At 49.2% G+C, this 23,814-nt stretch overlaps 1 non-coding gene across 1 annotated transcript; it reads left to right on the top strand.

Annotated features, from left to right (window-relative positions):
• Nucleotides 1-15,739: 15,739 nt before the first annotated feature.
• Nucleotides 15,740-15,812, top strand: TRNAS-AGA (transfer RNA serine (anticodon AGA)). The gene has a single exon. It is a non-coding gene; the product is annotated as a tRNA-Ser (tRNA).
• Nucleotides 15,813-23,814: the final 8,002 nt, after the last annotated feature.

Below are 23,814 nucleotides of genomic sequence, written 5' to 3'. Positions count from 1 at the left end.
GAGGGGGGGGGGGGGGTGGCCTCGTCCAAGGCTACACAACACCGAGAAGCGCGGCGGCGCCCTGCAATTGGAGAAAAACAGCGCGCCTCGCAAGCGATTTGGCGGCGGCGAAAGGGCGCAGTTACTGCGCACCGCAATATACGCACTCCGTCTGACCCTCTGGTAACGTCGGTCTGACCAACTCGGCGGAGTGCGGCGAAAGCGCGGCGGAAGGAAAAAAATGGCTGTGGCTTAGGTAAGGTTAAGCCCAGGATGCGAAGCATACTAGCCTTTATTTTAGTTGTTGAACCACTGTTTAGCCTGGTGAACTGCTGTTGCTTGGCTATATTTGGTTCGGCTAGACGAAGAAACAACTCATGCATTACTTCTTCGCCTTCAAGAGTGGAACGCGACAGCGTTCCCGTCGACCCGCCAAGGGGTGTAAGACAATGGGCTACAGGGCAGCGACTACGCGCCCCGCATTGGACGCGGTGAGCGTCGAGCAAAGCAGCGTTCGGCGCGGCAACGAAATGTGCGCCTGAGCAAGAGACGCACGCCTTAGAAACAGCGCGTTTCTAAGGCAACACCGCATTCACTAGAGGCGCTTTTGTACCGCTTTGAAGCGTTGTACTCGTGGCTCAGTGGTAGCGTCTCCGTCCCACACTCCGGAGACCCTGGTTCGATTCCCACCCAGCCCGTCTTGCAAGAGTTGAGCCAAAGCCACTTCTCCTCTGTCGTGACGTCACGGTGTCACGTGATTTCATGGTCACCGCCGCGCCTGAGGAGCTGGGTTGAGCCCTCGTAATATGCTTCGCATAAAATGGTTGTGGCTTAGCTAAGGTTAAGCCCAGGATGCGAAGCATACTAGCCTTTATTTTAGTAGTTGAACCACTGTTTAGCCTGGTGAACTGCTGTTGCTTGGCTATATTTGGTTCGGCTAGACGAAGAAACAACTCATGCATTACTGCTTCGCCTTCAAGAGTGGAACGCGACAGCGTTCCCGTCGACCCGCCAAGGGACGTAAGACAATGGGCTACGGCGTAGAGACTACGCGCCCCGCATTGGACGCGGTGAGCGTCGAGCAACGCAGCGTTCGGCGCGGCAACGAAATGTGCGCCTGAGCAAGAGACGCACGCCTTAGAAACAGCTCGTTTCTAAGGCAACACCGCATTCACTAGAGGCGCTTTTGTACCGCTTCGAAGCATCGTACTCGTGGCTCAGTCGTAGCGTCTCCGTCTCACACTGCGGAGACCCTGGTTCGATTCCCACCCAGCCCATCTTGCTAGAGTTGAGCCAAAGCCACCTATAATGTCTCCAGGAGGCATCTCACCTCGTGAGTGTCTAGCAGAGGCAAGCGCAGCTGCTTATATTGGCCTCGAGCTCCACCACTGGAAAAGCTGGCGCCACCGTCGGCGTGACGTGCTAGGAGGGATCACGTGGACATAGAGGCCGCGTCGGCTGCTTCGGGCGCGCCGAAGCGAGCTGAAAACGAGTTTAAATTCCCTCGTACGCTGCGGTCCTCATTTAGTGGCGAAATTTTCCCGCTTCGAGTGTCTCCTTTACAACGCTTGAAAGCACTACAATAGGTAGTGGCTGCCTTTGAAGGCGCGCAACATGGTAGGCTACTGCTCGGTGCCGCAGGGCCGGACGCACGTAACGGAGGCCGGCATCAGCCCTATTCACACGTAGCCGCAGGTCAAGATGCTGCGTGAAGCTTGGCTCGCGAAACATAAAACCGGCAAACAGTCATCGGCTACAACTCGGGTATGCAGCAAGCACAGACGCGAGGAAGATTTCTGCTACGGCGCCCGGTCTGCGATGTTCTGAAAACGCGCACTGAGACGCTCGCCCGAGTCCGCTGCCCGACTAATGTCATGATGGTTTGGTCTATGAACTTGTCGATGCTATAGATACTGGCAAGTTCAGTGGAGTGGAAAGGCAGCGGTAAGAAGCACATTTAAAAAAAGCATGGCATATGGTCATGTTTGTATTATGAATTAATGCAGTGGATTAAAAGAAAAGAGCAGCGGGAAATTGCACGCTGAGAACACCGATAAACATACAGTGCGACGCAACTCGAGAAAAAGTATTGAAAGGTCGAAGAATTTAGAAGAAAAAAAAGATTGAATCGTCGCGACGGCACATCACAGTCCCCGTAGGCGTCGAAGTCTCTACAATGAAATTATTTTTGAACAGCTCTGATAGCGCCCACGCAACAATGGTTGCTTGTATACTGTCAAATGCTCAAATGCTCATTCTGCGGCCTAAAGCTCATGGCACGGTGCGAAAACTCGCGCGCGGTGAAAGCGACACAGTGCGCGGACAAGCATGCAGACGCGCAGTCGGTCGCTGCGAATCTGCGCGATCGCTGCATTGAGGCTTCGTTCTATTACACTCCATTTAGTTATACAAACACTATAAGAACATATTTCACATAGTTTGCTCCCAGCGTTTACCTACCTTTCACGCAAGAAGCAGGTTCGGGAGACTACATCGCGGCGACCGCGCGCAGTGGCGTTCGCTGTACGTATTCGGTAAAGAGATAGCGTCTGTAAACGACTGTGTGCTTTCAGTTTGCCCAAGATTATTATTTACACAGTAAGAAACTTCTCTCGTTTCGAAAGTACTTACAGAAATGTCCGGGAGAGCTCGCGCGTGGTGTTTTCAGTGAGCGCTGGCAGCAAAACCTATGAGGAGCGCGCCACGTGATCCCTCATACTACGCCAGCGAGGCGCTTCCGATAGATGGCGACTCCGTAACTCCTCGCCGCCAATACCGCCGCGATGCCGCGAGCGACGGCGCGAGTTGGAGCCCCGTTTCTCCTCTGTCGTGACGTCACGGTGTCACGTGGTATGGCATGGGGTCAAAGGTCATTGAAGGCAACACCGCCGCGCCTGAGGAGCTGGGTTGTGCTCTCGTAATATGCTTCGCATAAAAACTGCAGGAGCGAGCGTCACGTGATCAAATCGGACCCATAACATGTCGGCCCTACGCGCGATCATGTCGCGGTAAGCTTTTAAGAGAGAGGTTTAGCGTGTGTACGGCATTCCGGAATGCGCAGGCGGTTTGGTCGGATTGGTTTGGTTTGGACGCCACCTGGTGGCGCAGAGGGAGGCGGATGTTGTAAGCTGGACGTTCTAGCCAACGTTACTAGACGATTCTAGTAACGTTGGTTCTAGCCTCCTTGCAAGGAACGCCGGCAACTGTTGCGTCGCCCGAACGCCGCCTCTCGGAAAAGTTCGTCACAGTTCAGAAGCGTATAGCGTGAGAAGGGTGAACAAGACGACGCGCACGTCGAAGCATCGATGGGCTCAAGCGCGGAGCCCGTGAACCATCCCGCGCGCGGCGCTGAGCCCTGAGACAACGCCCTGAGACGCACCTGCGAATCGTTTCCAACCATTGGCTAAGCCTATATATCATTATAAGAACTTCAAGAGTAGTAGGGACACGTTCTTCCTGAATGTAGTCGGGACGCCTCGGCGAGGAAACCCGATGTCCTTTCCATCGAGAGCCTAGACGGTGGAATACGTCAAACAAAAAATTGCTTTCTGTAACGAGTCCAGGGCAGTGTAACACATAGTCTTCAACATCAGCTAAAGTCCTTCAAATCACACGAAACGGAGACGCGGCGAGTCCGATCTTGTATAGCCATGCCGTATAGTAGGCGCTGACCCCGTGTGCGCTAATCCCGTGCGCAGAGCTCAACCAGTCCCCCTGCGTTTACCGGTACACCCTACTGGCTAAAACTCTCTAATGTCTTCCACCGCCGCGCCAATCGCACCCAACGCACACTCTTCCAAAGACACAAAGGGTGCGACAGCTACGAGTGACTGCCGCAGTCGTACGACGCAGCACCGAAGACGACAATCGTATTCCTTGCAACGATCCACCGAAGTTACGCGACAGTATCGGGAGAAAGATTTGGCGCTGAGCATGTTGGCAAAGCACCCGAACAAGCGCGCATCGATTAACACCTACCGGGAAACCAAGCGCACTGGGGAGCAACACACTCGGGCATCGCCATGAAAACCCCAGAGAAGGAGAGATTGGACAAGCTGAACGCAGGCAAACAACCACACCACGGGATACGTTAGGATGCTTTTGGTCGCCTAGCGGGGTTTCGCTAGTGGGCTCATCACGAAGATGCAAGAAATCCCGACAGCTGGCTCTAAGAAATCTTACCGCTGACGTAACACCATGAAACATTCGGAATCTACGCGATTTGGAAACTATGCGCGCAGTCTTTATCCCATGTTTCCGGCGCGCCGGCAGAACAGTGTGGTCACCGTAAAACGTGGCGACAGAGAAGGAGATTCTGCAATGCGGGACTGCCTGATGTCAAGCCAAAGTTTTCTCCAAAGCTTTTTGTTTTGTTTTGATTACCCATTCATCAGAGAGCGCGAGACACCGGTCCATTGGAACGATGACACCTGGATTAGCGGCCGAGATATGGATGACGAGATATAACCGACACCTGAAGGCGGATCTCGCTTCTAGGTCGCGTTCCCGAAAGATCACTGTGGCTGTTGCCTTGACATTATTGTGGTACATAACGTCCAGCGCGACGAAAAGGTACATGCCGAATAGCGGAGAACTAGGCGACGCACAAGAAAATGTTCTTGCGTCTCCGAAAGAAAAACAACTTGCGGAAACTAAAAAGCAATAGTTTGCCCGGCGATAATGACAACGGCACAGCGGGAAAATCGCGACCACACAAACGTAGAAGGCACCGGTGGCTGCCGCGCCCCGAAGAAATGCTCGAATCCTGATGGACAACGGCACGCCAATCTTGTATACTGTCAAAAATCTTGATTATAAACGAAACACTCATAATTCCGACACATGATCCGCGAAAACTGCATGAAGTACCCCTAACAGTTACCAAAGTCACACGAGATAAAGAAGGGAAGGCGCGGAGTTCAACCTGACGCACTTCAGGTTTGCTACCCTGCACTGGGCATGGTAGTTACGGGATGACAAAGATAGGCAGGCGTACAGACACACTTACAGAGTTGGAGAGACAGAGAGAGACAGAGAGAGACAGACAGACAGAGAGAGACAGAGAGAGAGAGAGAGAGAGAGAGAGAGAGAGAGACAGACAGACAGACAGACAGACAGACAGACAGACAGACAGACAGACAGACAGATAGACAGATAGACAGATAGATAGATAGATAGATAGATAGATAGATAGATAGATAGATAGATAGATAGATAGATAGATAGATAGATCTATCGTGTGCATTCCGGAGCACTGCACGGAAATGGAGAGTCGTGGAGTAAAGGAAACGCCGCCATACTAGCCACGGCCAGCGAAGCTCCGCGTTCCGCGCACTGCGGCCTTTATTTCAATGCAGCCACGAAATTGGGCCGAGAAGAAAGAGGCGGGCGCAGAACCGATGGTCCTCAAAATGAGATTGTCCGTTCGGCTGCTCGGCGAAGATGGCAGCGGCAGGAGTCGTATATAGCAGCACAGTGGACAAAGCACCGCGGCTACGGCTGCTCGGCCGACGCGTGGGCCGTACAGGCCGTCGCGCTACACGCCGATGGTTGAGTGCGGACGACCGTCTCCGAGACGGCCAAAACGCCGGGGCGCTCGACGCCCCAATCGTTTTCGTTCAAACAATACGTTCCGGCCAAGTGACCGGCCGTTTCGCTTCGCCTCGGAAGTGGGTTCCCGGCGACAGAGGGCGCGCCGCATTGCAGACGGCCGCAAACTGTCGCTTCCGTCTGTTCTTCCAAGGTTATGTTCTGTCTGGACAAGGTCGAAATCCCGCCGAGCTGGCGTTTTTGGGCCAATCAGGCTCGCAGCGTTGCTATGGTTTCTCTATCGGAACTGAGAAAGATGGCGATTGGATAATATGGCGGAATCTTATTGAGTCCAGAATCTCCGCTTCGGCGCCACTTGTTCCCTATATTGGGAAAGTTAGAGGCCCATCATTAAAGCCAACGAAAACGAAACGTATGACCCTTGTTTTGTTATATTAAACGTCACGCAGATTCTTGTTTGTTTGAGTTGGAAACTGTATACGCTAATACGACCCAGTACGTATGGAGCAGAAACTTGGAATTTAACAAAAAAGCTTGAGCAGAAGTTAAAGAACGCGAGACGACCGGTGGAACGAAAAATAATAGTCGTAACCTTAAAAGGCAGGAAGACAGCGGCGTGGATAAGAGTGTATACGGTGGTACCCGACATTCTAGTTGACATCACGTGGAAGAAATGGCTTTGAACACGACATCTAACCCATAGGGCAAATCACCGGTGGTTTATGAGACTTGCCGTACGGGTGCCAAGAGAAGAGAGGCGAAGTCAGGGTGGGCAAAGATTACGGTGGTGCGATGGAATCAGGAAATTCGCAGGCACAAGATGGTGTGAGCCGGCACTAGGCATGCGTAATTCGGCGATTTCTGGAAGAAGTCTCTGTGCCGCAGAGAACATAGAAGGCGCTCGTGATAATGACGATGGAAGTCCAGAGATGGTAGCACTGCGATGATTCACGAATTCCGTGAGCGCCGGAAAGTAGTTCGTAAACTAAAGATCTTTACAGCCACCCTCTTTCTCTGTCCTCCTAATCTGTAGTACAACATTTATTTGTAAGCTGTGCAGCATTTAAGGCTGTGCTGTTTTCGGGGAATGGACAACTTCTTTTTCGAAATATGTTCCCGCGTGCGCTTGAAGTCGACTAGGCAAACGGCCTACTCTATAAGCTTCGAAACGAGGCCGACGACGGCTATTGAAGTGGCTCGAAATCAGAGAACACAACGAAAGCAAACAAAGAACGGGCACGTATACTTCTCCCTGTCCTCTTCGTGCTGTCCGGGTTAGCGCTAGAATGCATTCTTCACGTCCGGAACAACCATAACCGGCAAAGCAACAGCAGTTTTAATGCTATAGCATTCTTATCATATTTCTCGCACCTTGCGGAACGTTTTCTTGTTTGTGTCTAACCGTTTGATCCGCCGTCCTGGGGTCCCTGGGTATTCCGCGGTCTAACGGGTAGCACAGCACCGGGCGGAAAACGTGAAGAAAACGTGTTCTAAAGCACCCTTGGACCAACTTAGGTGACTGAATATGTGCCACAGGAGATATGCCGCTCTTCAAGAAACCTTTTTCAAGTCGACTTAGGCCACCATAGGTATGCGCCACCGGTATGTGCCGCTCTTCAACGTACCTTTTCGGTGTCAACTTGTGTCGAGGGGTATGTGCTACAGGGTATTGCCGCATTTCAATCTCTTCTTGACACGAATTTGGGTAGTTGGGTATGTCCCACTCCTCAACGAATCTCTTTGAATGCCAACTTGAACCGCCACTCTTCAGCTATGAAAAAAAAATTATTTCAAATTTCCGAGATGCTGGGCGGAATCGGAACAGCATCCTACATATACAGCCACTCTTGTATAAATATATATTACGCACACGCCACGCCCAAACTTCATGGCAGCGGCACTAGGTGGCGCAGCGCGTCCGGAGGAAAGCGCGAGGGACGAGTTCGGCTGCAGTACACGTCTCACAAATGACGCGTTTCGACAGAGACAGCTTCATTGCCAATCGCGTTAACGATGGCATTCATCAAGAAATGGCTTATGCCAGATTTTCCTTTTTGTTAAATAAAATGAATGAGAAGATGCATGCATGCATGCATTCGAAGATGACGTGCTTTCTGGCAAAAAAAAAAATCGCCATGTTTGCGTTCCGATCCAATCAGACAGGGAGCGGCCGTTCCGCTAGCCAATCAGAGCTGACAAGATGGCGAAGTTCACGGCACGGCGGAGCCTTCACTGTGAGCAGAATGGTATTCCCGGCGGCGAAACGCAGTGCTCCCACTTTTCCATACATGCGAGAACACAGTTCGTTTGTCGCGAGGCTTTTCTTAACCCTGTTTTGGTGTCTTGGTCGTGCGTCCGCCTGTAGATGCAACCCGACAAATTCGGCATAACAGACGATAAGAAGACGGGTGCAGACGACTGTGCCAGACATATGGAACAGACGGAGCAGTGACGTACAGCCGGAGTGTATAGGAGAGCAAATGCCATGGGAGACGGCTGTCGTTAACAGCCAGCCGGCCTTCCCCTTATTGCGAGAGGCTGTATACGTATCGTTAGAGCAGTCTCTGCGCTCACTGAATCAACCAGGGACACAACGGTTTCGTTCCGCCCCATGAAGGAACGCCATAGCATTGCAATGTCATTAGGTCGGCCTGAAAGCTGGCCGAGGCTCGAAGCACTATGTCGGACGTAAACGCTGACAAGAAGCACGACGTCTCGCCACCGTCCATATACGAGGCTTAATGCGGGTGGTGGTAACCCCGCAAACACATATCCAGGCTCCCGCGTGGTTAAGCGAGTCAAGAAAGGAACCTTCGCAGTGGAACGTGTATAACCGTTTTCTCGTACATCGAGCGTCGTAATGTACTGGGCCCAGCCACTGAATTATAGCTAAGAACATCCAGAGAACTGACATAGCGTATATAGCAATCATGCAGGAAATCCAGATGACATCCCGAGAGAGACAGAAAAAAAAAACTTCTAGTGTAGTTTGGTTGAGAGGACTGTTTTGATGTGCAGGAGCGATGTTGTTTGCGTCAAAGGCCACAATTCCAGCCGAGTTCACTCTGAGTAATCTAAGATAATAACTACCATGATGTCATAATCGAAAGCGCGGTGTGTGCTCAGCATCGTTACGAGGATCGTGTCGTCAAATATTCAGCAGCCGCAAAAGTGTACGTCCGAGCGTAAATCACGCCTGCATAAAACGAGCTACAAAACGCAAAGAAAGTCACAGATGCTTCCCGCAGTTGGCTTTCAGTTTGCAGTCGTTTTGCGTTGCGACGATGCTGCTATCGCCATAAATTTAAAAATTAGTAAGTATAAAATCAAACTGCTATGTGTATTCGTGTTTGCGCCGTTTGCCATTAACACAAGTCAGCTCAAGACTAGCGAGCAACAATTTACGGGTTTTCGAATCTCGCAGACACATTTCGACGACCATCGTAACCATGCAGACCAATTGTGTTCGTGTTGTTATTCTTGTCGGTGTTGCTCTCGTTCGGTTTCAATGGCCGACGACATCGAACCTCCGATTTTGCATATTAGCGGAAAGCCATGAGCGTGCCCACGCGCTAAGCTAAATTGGGACGTCATAGTTTTTTTGATATACATAAGTCTGTCCCGCTAAAGGGCTGTGACAACGCAGAATGGCTTACTTGATTGAGACATCGAGTGATTGATCGCCCCAATCAACTATTAGACTGATCGTTTGATCGATTGACAAAACTGGGACGGATGGAAACAAAACAACCCTCCGCCATGTGCACGACTGATTGCTTCAATTAACGCTCGCTGATGACCATGCACGTCCACACTCATTGCCTGTAAAGGCATCTAAGTCAATATAGCGTATGAGGCACAGCCAACATTGGACCACACTGGCAATTACATCACACATAGTTGGCCCAGCGATGGTCACGCCTACACCGGAACTACGCGCACAGCGATGGTGCGAGGAGAACGCTATTACGTCGCCATGTCGATGGCCGAGCAGTGAGGCAATGTACAACCTCTTAGACAAATGGGCAACTGTGAGCTACCATCAACACGCAGTGCCGTCTCCACAAGAAACGAATAGACGTTCATCATCGTTCGTATAAAGATAAACATCTATAGATGTTTCTGACGATCCCGCGCGGCGCTTCCGAAAAGCGTATACGCATAATGCACACGACCGCACTTAAAAGCAACAAGCAACGAAACTACCACTGAGCACTCGCGCAGATTTCTCCGCGCGCAGCAAACGAGGCGTAGAGCATTGCTTTCGTGACCTCTGACGCAACGTTTACACGGAGTCTGCTTCTCGGAAACCATTCCACACATTTGGGCGAGTGTTGGGAGGCGTTCGAAGGACCAAGTTCCGCCGGAAGTCAGCTTCTTCTTCCTCGTAATAAACGATGGCAAACGGGCAAAGATTGCCGTTCACCCCTTCCGATCCGGCGGCCTCGCCGCATCTTTCCCCCCGTCGCTTTGGCGTCGACTCAAAGAGTTCACTAACCCCTCTTCGAGCCTCCATGCTACGGATGCGTTGCTTGGCTCTGCCAGTTCGTGCTGTGTGTATTTACCGCACGGAGGTTTGCGGCACAACGCTCGCTGCTTTCCGCCGCTGCTCGTGCGTTACGCCTTATGTTCCGAGGGTAATGAAGCGGAGAGACCGACGTCACGCAGCGAAAATGTTCTCGCAGCGCCCGACGCGTATAGTCTTGGGGAAAAACAGCCATAGACACACACACGCACACACACGCACGCGCGCAAAAATGAGTAAAGGGGCGTGGATCTCGAAAACTCTTTGACAGGCAAGAGCAGCCCGTGTATAAGAGAAACCGTGCGCAGTGTCGAGAAAGGCCAGTTCGGCGACAAGGGATGAAATGGATTGCATATTATATATATTAGTCATATCATAAGAAGCCAACAAACACTGACACCAACGACAACGTAGGGGAAATTACTTGTGCTTAACAAATGAAATAATGCGAAGGTTATGCGATCGCTCCCCACCTGCGGCAAGTTGTTTTTTCATCTACATTTATTTCCATTAATTTATCGCTTCTTTATTTTATTTGTTAAGCACAAGCAATTTCCGCTATTGTTGTCCTTGGTGTCAGTGTTTCTTGGGTTCTTATGATATGACTAATAAAGAATCGGGGCCCTCGGTTAACCCTCTTTCTTCTCGTTCACACACACACACGCACACACGCACACACACACACACACACACACACACACACACACACACACACACACACATATATATATATATATATATATATATATATATATATATATATATATATATATATATATATATATTCTCGTGAACTGTCGCACATGCTGCGGTTCCAAAGGAAGCGCAACGAGACTGCGTTGACTGTCAACTCGATAGACTTCAAACGACGCGTTGCAACTCGATGGAGCTCACTGCGCAAGAGTTGTGTCTAGACATTTCAGCTGGTTCGAGCCGGAGTGCCTGCACAAAAGCCTACTCTTCACTTTGCGGTGGCAGTGAGAAACAAAAACTTTGCGTCGGTTGAAGCTTTCAAAAGTTGCGGGCCGTTTTCTTTAGTAACTTCGAGGTTAGTTCAGCTGGCCTTCGAGCTCTAAGCGAGTGCCACTCCTATGGGCTTTCCGTTTCGCCATCGTAGCACAAATTAAAAGTTATCGGCCAACAGCACTGCTTGAAAAGCAGAGGTTAAAAAAAGATCCATTACCGCATAGTATCGGGAATCAATGTCACTACTGGCTTTCACAATGAACTGCCGCCGGCCACTGCCACCGTCTACAGACAAATAAATCTTTCATGAGAAAAACCTGACCCTGAAACACTGAAATCCGCTTACTGCTACGATGGGCTGGACAAAATAGCTATAGTTTGCCAATGCTATGTCTGAGCACCTGTCGCAGCAGTCCGCTTAATTTCTTTTGTTTTTCACGTTAAGCTCTCCTAAATCGCCTTCGCCTTTCTTCATTCGACATTCGAAGGTACAAATATGACACAATCTTCGTACTTCCAATGGCAAGATGTACTTACGGTATACATTTGATGAGTTCCTACCGCGCTCCTACTTGTTTTGCAGCGATGCCCAGCCCTTCAGGGATTGCGGAATCCTTTAGAACCCTCTAGCGCCCTGAACTGAAACGTGTCACTTTGAATGAACCGGATCATTTTGTTCCGAGCGCTCGCTTTTAACTGCACGAATGTAAAAACACACGGCGTAAGCGCTAGAGAAAGCTCGAAAGTGACGAAGTGACGGGTGTGGCCACAGGCCACACCCGTCACTGGCACGAAAAGCGAATCGTGCATTACTGCAATACTTGAGGTACACCGGTTTAAGAGACCGTTTATAGTGTCCCTGTGCATAGTGTCCCGCCCACACGTACTCAGTGCTCACTCTCTCCCTTTCTCCTTTTTCTAGTCCCCTTTCCCCCACTCCAAGTGTAGGGTAGCAAACCGGATACTCTTCTGGTTGACCTCCCTGTCTTTCCTGTCATTGCTTTCTCTGTCTTCTCTCTCGAAAGCGACGAGTCCAATGCATCATTAGTTCTTGCACTGCTTCGTGAAACCTCTTGTCCGAAGCTTATTGTGTGTCATAGGTGCCTCCGAGATGCGCGATAAGCTGCTGTTTTACTTGAGGTAGCACTTAATTCTCAGGGTATCACTTGGATCGCGTATCATCTTGTCTGAAACACGTTGTACACATGTCATATGCCTAATCACGCAAACAGGCGATAAAAGTGTATGAAATGCCGCAGCGTAAATCACAGAGAAAACAGTCGAAGTCCAAGGACTCACCGCTAGGTGGAAGCCACAATACCACGCCGCCACAAACACCGCTACTTCATCAAGGCATGTATAGCATACCTGCACCACATTGCGGCAAATTAGTCAACGTGCCCCTGAAGCGGGAATTGATGAACAAGAAGAGCATCTACAAGCTTTGTCAAAAGTCTATGGGCCACTCCGCGCATTCACCAAAAGGGCTTTTTTTTTTTTTCTGGCTGTGCGTTGCGGTTTACGGGGAACTCATGCCACTCCTGACCTCTGGTTGATGAGCACGACAGTTCTTTCTGCATAACCCAGGCCGTTCGAACTTATGGCGCACCAGACCAACAACTTCCAGCAGCTTTTAGTCAGCTGGGCGATCACCGGCAACGTAGGGCATACACATTCAACAAAACAAAAAGAAGCTGAGTGGCGCCGTGTGGAAGAAAGGCCTGAACTTGCCATCGCAAGCCCTTGCACACTGTCGTGTTTTACGGGTAGCGCATTTATTTATAAGTGTTTTGCTGCAAAGTGCGAAAGACGCGACCGCTCCCAAAAGTCCCCGAAGGCACTAGGCGCGCGCGGGCGCATCTGACGAAACCCTATGAGCTAGCGTCCTAACGAGGTTGCGACAACTGCGCGGGAAAGGCAAGAGAACTCTTTCTCGGGGCGGGTACGGGCAACATTTTTCTTTTTCTACTACTTCCCGGCCCCCAGTAGATCACCCGATGCCGGAGGCGGAGTAGAAGAAACCCTCGGTTCGTACGTCTTGCAGAGCTGGGACATACCGGAGTCTGAACTAGCGACAATCTCTCCCAAAATAAAATAATAAAAAACAGCGAAGCAGGCAAGAACGACACGAAAGATAACTTGGAACTGTGAGAATAAGAGGTCGGCGAAGAACAGCGGCGCGGCAACGACGGGACGACGATGTGCCGCTTGGGAGAGGACGGGAGCGACAGAATGAATTGCCCCCAATTTGCAAGTTGAGAAGCGCCGCGCGCCCCTCGGAAGCAGCGCAGTGTTGGCGGGCTTTGTGCCGCTAGAAGCGTGCAGTGTTACAGAAGCTCCGCGGCGTAGTCTCGCGTTAACCAGCTCGAGGCGTTAAGGTGGAACAAAGATTCGCGTTCTCCACGAGCCATACTCCTTGCAATACGCTGTGCAGCCCGTCCGAATTTACTTTAATGCGTTACACGATGCATATCCCTATTGTCAGAATGAATTGAAACGCGTACGTCGATAAACGAAACACAACAGCGCACACGCGCACTTTCGTTAAACAAAATGCAACGTTGCTGCTCGGCCAGTCGTTAAACAAGTCCTAGCTGCACTAGTATCGTCGCAAGCGTGGCCAACGCTGGGCCAAATTTTTCATCTGTGGGGCCATTATTGCCTTGCATTGTGCCCACGTTCGCCCTGGGTTATGCAAGGGTAGAAAATAACGGCATGCGGTCCTGAGTCACGCTTATTTCGCCATCCCCACCCTAACTGAAAAGGTACAGACGCGTTGCAGCTTTCGCGCTCCTTCGTACTAACATTGCGAAAATTTTTAACCCGAAATGCTGCAGGCGAATGGTTACAATTTCTTTGTTTGCTTGATGCAATGCCATCTGCACACGCATGTCAGTCGCTTCATACAACATGTTCGCCAGAAAGAGCAACGAAAGTGGGTCTAGGGAGAAGAAACACCAAGCGCGGCGGGCAGTGGAGTTCAGGCACTTCTGTTCAGTGCTCAAAATTCATGACAGACTCGCAGACGAGCCGTTAACTATTGTGAGTTTTACACGTATAGTTCTTTTCAGCCTTCATTACCTAAGTTACCAGTTTCGTCTGCGTGATTTGAAGGGCCAGTACACGACACGCTGCAAACAATTCCAAGGCACCTATTAGTTGCCACAGATGTCCCCTGGTTAAAGTTCAAGTACGAAGCGTTGTCTGACCTGAAAAGCAGACGATCCAGCGCGGCAAAGGAAGAAACTAAACTCGCGGTGACGTCTGCAGTTTGCCTCAGTTTCCGCAACGCTGCACGCAATTATCGAACTTTGCTTGCAGACGACGACCCGTTCCGTGGGAATCTAAAAGCCGGGGGGGGGGGGGGGGGGCATGCTGCGAACGCCCGCGAAATTATTGTGCAATATGGATATATCGAGGGTGAAAATAGAATGTTTCTCGGGAAAGCAGGCACTACACAGTCCGTCGACCGACCGTTCCTGGAGAAATACGGTGTCAACGAGCACTTACGCTCGGCTTAGCAAGAGGGCAAAGACGTGTTATTGTTACAAATGGCCTCCTCTGTTTCTTCTTTATTTTTTTTTTTCGAAAGAACTATTTCTCAAGGTGAGCGCGCGCACTCACACAAAAGGAGTGGCTGTACTTGCTTGTTATCTCGTTGACTTCTTAATGTTCCATTGAATCTCACTCGCAGCAGCGTGCCTTTAGGCCTGAGTAGTCCCCAACGCCAAATGGCCGACTTACGAAATAAAGTTTCTGGGTGTTCGTAGTCGTGCTTTGCGTTGAATTAATGATAAGCGCCAGGCCCCTGGAGGTGGTCGTGCGAATTTCGACAAAAAAAAAAAAAACTGTGCAGACGAAAAATTCGCTTTTCGCGTTAACGCTCCGCGGGTTGGGACCGCAGAAAGCGCCCTCTATGGGGCATGTGAGTTACGAAGATTGCGTTTGCGAAGGCGATTGTGACACAGCGGGAGGAGGAATGTCGAAAACGCACATTCGTCGACTCAAAAGGACGCGGTTCGTATTAGCGAATTCCATTCCACAGCCTTAGAGATTTTTGAACTTCTCAGGGCGTCCAGCTGTGCCTCAGGACATCTTTATGCCGGACAACATGTTACTGCATTCCCTGCTGTAAAAAAAATAAAAATAAAGAAGAGGTACTACAAGCGAAAAATAAACGTTGCTCGAAATTGTATCGAAGAAAAAAGAAAAAGAACAGAAGTTTACGTAAAATAGACGTAGTTTTTTTTATGTTTTGGGCCCTGCAGCAGCCTTACCAATTCTCCCAAAATTTTTGGTGACTGGGTATTGGATAAGTTTTAAGGATAACAATCTCTTTTCAAGAGATAAGCAGATGCAATACTAAGAGTAATCTATAGCTCAAAACTGGTTTAGCTTAGCGTTTCTTAAATTATCTCGGTGACCGAGCAATCGGCAAGTTTTTGCATAAAAGCGATGACGCTCGAAACATTTGCAACAGGCGTACAGCATACAAACGTTGTGTGGGCGCCAATTTAAAAAATACAGTATTTCTTTTACTGAATTATAAAATCTGCTGTGACGACACATCTCAAGAACGAAAATCGACCATGCCATAGCAACTTTTATTAAGGTCCATATTTTCATTGTTTGGCCAAGGTCTGTGAGTCGCGGCGCTGGCTAACACTCCCAGCGTTCTTAGGAAACATAAATACCAAAGGAAGTGGATGGAGAAAAGGCGCCGCGGTAGCGCAATTGGTAGAGCATCGCACGAGAAATGCGAAGGTTGTGGGATCGTTCCCCACCTGCGGCATGTTGTTTTTATGCGAAGCATATTACGGGACTCAACCCAGCTCCTCAGGGCGGTGTCGCCTTGAATACCACGTGACACCGTGACGTCACGACAGCGGAGAAACGGCGCTCCAACTCGTGCCGTCGCTCGCGGCGTCGCCCCCCGCATCGGACGCGGTGAGCGTCGAGCAACGCAGCGTTCGGCGCGACAACGAACTGTGCGCCTGAGCAAGCGCCGCACGCCTGAGCCGACGCCGACGACACCGGCTTTTCTGCGACACGAGCTCCTTAACGCTATCACGTTAAAATAAAGGCTTGTATGCTTCGCATCCTCGGCTTAACCTTAGCTAAGCCACAGCCATTTTTTCATCACCTTTCATTTCCATTAATTTATCGTTGCTTTATTTCATTTATTAAGCACACGTAATTTCCCCTATGCTGTGCTTGGTGTCAGTGTTTGCTGGCTTCTTATGACATTTTCATTCTGTACGACAGACAATATGTTAGGGCGTTGAGTGAAGGAACCTAGTACGATGAGTCACGCCCTTAACTCAAACCGCGTTAGCAGGTCCGAGCTATTTATTTCAATACTGAAGCTACGACGAGCACAATAGTGGGGTACTCTAGCAAATTTTCTGACAACGATCTCATTATGAGGCATATCGCACTGAAAGACTCTGGATAAATTGGGACCACCTGCGTTTCCTTAACGTGCACCCAGTGCAATAAACGCGCGTTTCTTTTTTAAGATTACGCCGCCATCAGAATGCGGCCTGCGAAGTCGGATACGAACCTGCGACATCGCAATCGGCAGCAAAACGTCACAGCTACCGCGGAGGATAGGGGAGTAAGAGGCCTCACGACATGGCGTCGAGAATGGTGGATGTGCATCATTATTTGGCTGCCCAATGTTGGGACATCACGCCGACGGCTGGAGTGTCAGCATAACTGTTATCGCAATAAGATCGCATCGTAGCACCAGCCACCAGTACGACTCAGCCTGTAAGCAAAAATAAAAGATTTAAAAAAAATGATAAAACGGAGCGGTAGCACAGTAACTATAGCCGCGTTTACATGAATGCGACAGTGTCGCATCGCATCGCATTTCTAGCGCATCACATTCATGTAAACAGCAGTAATGCGCTAGAAAGGCGCATCGCATTAATGCGCCAGGCGAGGGTAGATTTACGGGCGCGAGTCGACTCTCGCGGAGCATGTAAACGCAGGATCGTCGCATTAGGAATGATGGGAAGGAATTGCCAAACAACATGGCGGCGGTCCTGGCTGCCCGCTTCGAAATGAATTTGGCGTTGCTTTTGTAAAATGCACTTCGTTCGCAGCAAATGAATGTGTAAACGGCTTTCGCTTAGTATCGGGCCGCTTCGACGACAGGGTATTATGGATAACCTTGTGGTGTTTTCAAGATCGCTTCTCGTTTCGAACGAGGCGAAGCCTAATGAAAGAAACATTCGAGATGTCAGCGCTACCTATCGCTATAGTCGAAAAGTAGCCGCAACGACGACTAATGGCCTCCGAGATCCGAAGATCTCGCTGGCCAGCTAAAGCTGCAAAAAATGTGCGCTGCTTCGCGTCCGCTACACTATAGCGTATAGCGTACGCTATAAGTTGCGTACGCTAAACTAAAACTGTCTATTTCTCGGCACTCAACCACCAACGTGCACTCGGCCCACAACCGGAAACCAGTTGCACCGGAAGTCGGTTGCACTTCACTTATACGCGCTACGTTTTTGCGAGAGTTAAGGCGCTACATGTAAACAGCGTCGCATCACATTTCCCAAATGCGCTTGGAAATGCGATGCGCCACTGTCGCATTCATGTAAACGGGGCTTATGGCATTGCGCTGCTGAGTTCAAGGTAGTGGGTTCGAACGCGACCGGGGCATGCAGGCGCATCTCGATAGCGGCGAAATGTAATAACGCGCACGTACGTTGATGTAAGTGCACTTTAAACTGCTCATCGTCGTCAGACTTAATGTGGAGTCTCCCACTGCGGCGTGCCTCACAATCAGATCCTGGTTTTTGGCACGCAAAACTTGTCTTATCTTTGCTTAAGTTGTACAGAAAAATATTCCCTACAAAAAGAAAATTACTAGTGGGAACTGTGGCGCTAACTGTATACAAGCATGGCGGTTCAGTCAGCGTGAGGATGATGGTCAGTTGATGGATTTTCCTAACAATCGACCTTCTAGCTTTGAACGGTTTTGTGACCTAGCACGCAGTACATAGATTTGTTTCAACAAAATATGGCGTTGCTAATTCCAAAATTCGAAAACGATTATGCTGCAGTGGGGAGTTGTTGCCTAGCCTCCTTTAAAAAAGGAAAACTGTCATCACTTAGAAATCTTGAAACATAAACGGTGAGCAGCAACCAAACGACAGCGTTTGAAGCGAAAAGCAGCGCAAGCACGAATATTCTACAAATCCAAGTCGTATTTCTCAATCCACTGGTAGTTGAACGTTCCTAGCGCCAAATATCTCTATCGTATCTTTTTTTTTTTCAATTTATTTTAAAAATCTCCGTGCTTTATAGTAGGCAGCGCTCTGTGCGTAAAATAAGTGCCAGTCCAAAATTAACAAGGTCACCCGTTTTGATGACGTATAAATAATACAGACAAGACAGATGGTCTCACGAAGTCTGAAGCTTGAGATGGTTAATAAATATGGTCGAACAAGCCCTGCTGCTGTAGAGCCAACGTTTCGACAAGTGCACTTGTCTTAGCCGAAACGACCAAGACAAGACAAGATTCCCACGAAGAGATGTCCATATGTCGAACGGTTGGCTCAAGCGGCATTCCATGTAAGCAATGTCAATAACACAAATTAAGAAACATAATGTTTCGGCTACGAACGTGAAAATCATCCATGACAGTGTTTGGACAGTATTTCGTAAACACAGCCAGGCAAACCCAGCAATCGCTGAACTCGGCGATAAATTGTCGCAGGAGCTGTAGCGCTCGTCTTTCAGATGTTGCCTGTCCCAGTATACGTCTTCCCTGCACGTTGGATTTGAGCAACGACACTTAAGCGAACGCAAGACAAAGCTACGCACACGTACAGGTGGCTACGAAAATGAATCGAAAACAACCAGTGGACGCACATGACAGGCCATAAATTGGTGCTTCGCGTGAGCGAGGTGTCGGCACACAGACGTTTGATCCTATTCACCGCGTGCGCCTTCGGATCGATACACGTCTTTCAGAGTCCACTCAATTTAGTTTCGGCGCTTTGCTTCTTTCTTTTTGTATGACGTGTCCGCCGGCCTGATTGCGGGCAATATCCCTCCCACAGAAATCGCTCCCACAGCTGATCAATGTTCCTTACTGGCAAGCCTATATAGGACAAGGCTTCACGTCACCGCTACAGGTAACGCTATGGGAACTCTTTCCTAGTAGTGAAAGCATTATGTACCTGATGGTAGCGTCGTATACGTAGAGAGATATTATGGTACGACAAATGAGCTGTCTTTTGATGTTATTGTTGTTTTTGCACACGGTTCACTCCTCTGTGCCTCACACCATCCGCGCACTGTTGTACGGGCTGTCGGGAATGGAACCGGCTTACATCAAGTTCAGCAGCAGAATTCCATGTAGGGTCTGAAGACTGAGAGGCGGCACATCACTGTTACCAAGGTAACTGTACTGCGGTTTAAGGCATAACGTTCAATGCCACATAAGAGAGAGAGAGAGAGAGAGAGAATGAGAGAGAGAGAGAATTAGAGAATTAGAGAGAGAGAATTAGAAATGAAAGGCAAGAAACCGAATAATAAAGAAAAGAAAACAAAGTCTAGAGGGTGTCACGGAGGACTGAGGTGACGTGAAGTAAGGAGAGGGGGGGGGGGGCGTACTTTCTTTCAAGGTGGCACGCGAACCGGTGATCCCAGTCTGCGAGCAAACGTGCTTGGATCCTCCATACGACACATCCGACCGAGAAATGTCCCTTCAAAACTGGCGTATAGAAACAAAACAAAAGGCTGCACAACATCGCAAAAAAAGAAAAAGAAGCAAGAAGACAAGAGAACGGAGAGACCGCTCGTGATCGAGGTCGTTCAACCCTCGACTCACGTCACCGCACCGTCAGCGCCACGCTATAAAGCGACCGCGCACAACACACAAGCACCGCCCGGCACAAACACCCTCGCGCTGCCGATCGCCGGCGTTGCGAGCACGTCGTGGACACCCGTGTAACACCGTGCGCGGCACCGCCAGCGAATCCTTCGGTGCTGTCACGACAGGCGATTGGACGGAGAAGAGAAGCGGTGCCACCTCGGGCCTCAAAACGGCGCCTATAGCAGCGGTAGTGGTGGCGGAGCTGCGCCGTGTTTTCTTTTTATGGGGAGAGCTCGTTTCGCATGCTGATGTTGATCGAAGAGTGCCGCGGGTAAGGTGTTGCCAGATTGCCAGCTCGCGTGCCCCGGCGCCTCCGGAAAGCGCAGAGACTCGCTTTGTATGTTTTCGGGTGGACTCGCGTTTACCGTTATGAAGATGCGCGCGCCATGTACCGACGTGGTACCTACATACACCGTCGAAGGGAAAATCAAAATCGAACAGGAGAACTCGAATTCGAGTATCTGTATTCAGGAGGTTCGTGATTAGATCACTGAGGAGATATCGCTGCCACTGCGCTCGGGTTGCGCAGAACAAAAAACAAGAAAGTATTCTAGCCAGTACTCCCAGACAAAGACCCCACATAAGACTACAGTTCGCTTGCTACAGTTCCTGATGTCTTAGGGCCTTCGTGACAGGCTTTAAGAGCGAAGTAGTCTGCTACCACTGTACACGGTTTACTTCATTTTTGTTGCTGTATCCTCTCTTGCTCTCTAGACCCCACATAAGACTACATTTCGCCTGCTACAGTTCCTGATGTCTTAGGGCCTTCGTGACAGACTTTAAGAACGAAGTCTGCTACCACTGCACACGTTTTGCTTCGTTTTTGTTCCTGTATCCTCTCTTGTTCTCCAGACCCAACATAAGACTACATTTCGCCTGCTACAATTCCTGATGTCTTAGGGCCTTCGTGACAGACCTTAAGAACGAAGTCTGCTACCACTGTACACGTTTTACTTCGTTTTTGTTCCTGTATCCTCTCTTGTTCTCTTGCGCTCAGCCATGTGCAAAGTTAGCCAGAGAGAGCTACTTCTCGCTAACCTCCCTGCTTTTTTATAACCTAACTGCCTTTCTACACACTCTTCCTCTGTGTGTGTCAACGTCTAAAGACGCAACGCGCTCTTTGTACTCGAAAGAAAACTGGAAATTATATAGGAAATGCACGAATCAAACTCTCCACATTTCGCTCTCAGTTCGCGTTCTTCAAATTGCCCGTCCGAGTCTCACATACACTGGAGAACAACGTGCATCAATTAACCCGGTTCATGCATACACCGATGCACACACGCGTAAATGCACGCACGCACGTATACACATGCATAAACAGAAGCATACATGCAGACAAGCATACATACACAGAAACAAGCAGGCAGGCACGTATGCGCACTTTAACAAACGAAGCAAGGTCAACACACTCTCTTCAGCGAATGGAGACGAATTGGTCCCACGTATTAATGCGACGCATTACTACTCAGCAACGGTTTTCAGTCATGCCTGTGGAATAACTCTATACCGCCCCCGGGAGAACACAACAAGCACACGTAACTGAAAAGTCAGCGCGGGATAACAGCGCCCTCTGACGACGAGAAAGCACGACACTCGTTTCACGGTCCTCATAGTCCGCAAATTAAAGACACCCCACAGGCTCAAGCCATGCGTATTCGGCGAAGAAATGAGAGTCCGACGCGGACAACATGCCAATCCCTTTCTTTCGAAATGCGCGTGGAAATAGACAGAATTTGAGCGATTGCGGCAATTTGGGTCCCAAGATAATCCAACGCCAGAGAGACGAGCATATCGGCGACTTTCTTAAGTTCTTTGAGATTAAAGATTTAATTACGGGTTTTTCTACGCGCAAAACGACGATCTGATTACACGGGCCACGTACGCCACAGTGAGGGACGGCGGATTAATTTGCACCACCTGGAGTTCCATAAGGTGCACCAAATAAAACGAGCCTTATTGTAGTCCGACTCCATTGGAATAATGGAGTCGCCACGGTTGGCAACGAACCCGCAACCACGAGCTCAGCAACGCAACGGCCAATAGGGCTACAGCGGCGAGTGTTGTCCATTTTTTTTTTTTTTGTTAACCCTGTAATGTCCAACGCATATCGTCATCATAGGCATCAGCATCATCCTATTTTATGTTCACTGCATGACGAAGGCCTCTCCCTGCGACCTACAATTACCCCTGTCCTGCGCCAACCGATTCCAACTATAGCGCCCGTGAAATTATATAGCGCCAACTATAGCGCCCGTGAAATTATATAGCGATCCAACTATAGCGCCCGTGAACCAAATTGCTTGTGACGAAGCAACTTGGTTTCTGCACATGTAAGTGCCGATAAGATTTTGTTTAGTCTTCGGATGTTCTTGGTATGTTTCTTTTTTTTTTTTTCTTTATCATGAAGCCATCATGTATGCGATGCGATTGCCTGTCGCTGCTGCTTTGTATTTCCGGGCTGCGGCCGAGTCAAGCTGTTTACGGCAGCTTTTTCTGCAGCTCCCCCTGTTTGTATTTTTTGAGGCAGAAATAAAATTATTATTATTATTATTATAATTTCCTAAGTTCACCGCCCCGCCTAGTCTTCTGCCGTCCTCAACTGCGCTTCCCTTTTCTTGTTGCCCATTCTGTGACCCTAATGGCCCAACGGTTATCTAACCTGCGCACTACATCACCTGCCCAGCTCCATTTTTTTTTTCTCTTAATGTCAATTAGAGTATCGGCTACACCCGTTTTCTCTCTGATCCAAACCGCTCTCTTGCGTAATATTTCTCCTAACGGGCGAGCGTTTATTAGAATTCAACCGCTAGACATTTTTTCTCTAATTGATTTAAGTATGACAACGACCAGTGTAGGTAACACCATTTTTTTTTTCGGAGAAAGCCGCTAGGTCACGGTCCAAAAGACTCAAATTTTGCTAAAGGTTGCCAACTGATAATGATGGTAAATTGGTCGAAATGTAATTTTTACGCCTCAATAGTTTCTAGGCATCTTTCTTCCTCTCCCCCGTCGCTATTATCTTACAGCCTTAAAGTTTCTTCCCGTGCGGATTTAACAGTCGAATTGTTAAGAGTTAAAACAATCCCCCCCCCTCTTCTTTTTTTTTTTTTTTGAAAACGGAGACAAACTTCAAGCTCATGCTTTTCCAAGAAAAGAAGCTTCTATGTACCCTGATGGCTGGCTGAAAATCTCTTCAGCATGTCTTCGGAAGTGGCGATAAATTTAGCTATTTAGCATATAGCATTAAAATGGCACCGAGGCATTTATCCCTGCCCAAGTTCCCTGAATAACTTTTGCAGGCTTACTTACGGCTATTTACGTCATAAAACATAACCATTAAAAAATTCGCTAACACTCAAAAAATGGCAAAGTTGCCCGTAAGCTCATTAAATATTCGCTAAATTCAGCCACCATCTCGCGAAGTTAACACTAACAACGACGACGACTGTGCGCGTATATATTCAGAAGTACTTCACAGCCTTTCCTTATTTTTTTGCTTTCTTTCATTCTTCTTTTTTTTTCTTTCTTTCTCTTTTTTATTTTAGACTTATCGTGCAGGCGTGCACAGATGCTTACAACTGCGCAATTTCTGTGTCACCACGACACTCACTCGCCTCCAAATTAAAACTTACGCACTGCCGTGCCGGCTTAGTCCTCCCGCTAAATTCCCGCGCGTTATATTCAGGTCACGGCCCCATCAGCGGAGGGCACAAACAGCGGAACGACGGGGGCACGTGGTACTGCAAGCGCGGAACAGAGAGCTTTCAAAGAAACAAGCGAAGCGAAGTGCACGCGGAACGCTTACACGCACGACACCAAAGTCGACGGGCTCGGGCCAACGGCGACAGCGTTTGGCGTGAAGAAAAGTGCGCAAAGGAAAACAAATAACAGCAAC

Source organism: Dermacentor albipictus, unplaced genomic scaffold (genome assembly GCF_038994185.2).
Source record: "Dermacentor albipictus isolate Rhodes 1998 colony unplaced genomic scaffold, USDA_Dalb.pri_finalv2 scaffold_215, whole genome shotgun sequence".
NCBI lineage: Eukaryota > Metazoa > Arthropoda > Arachnida > Ixodida > Ixodidae > Dermacentor > Dermacentor albipictus.
This window is presented reverse-complemented; position numbering and strand designations above follow the sequence as displayed.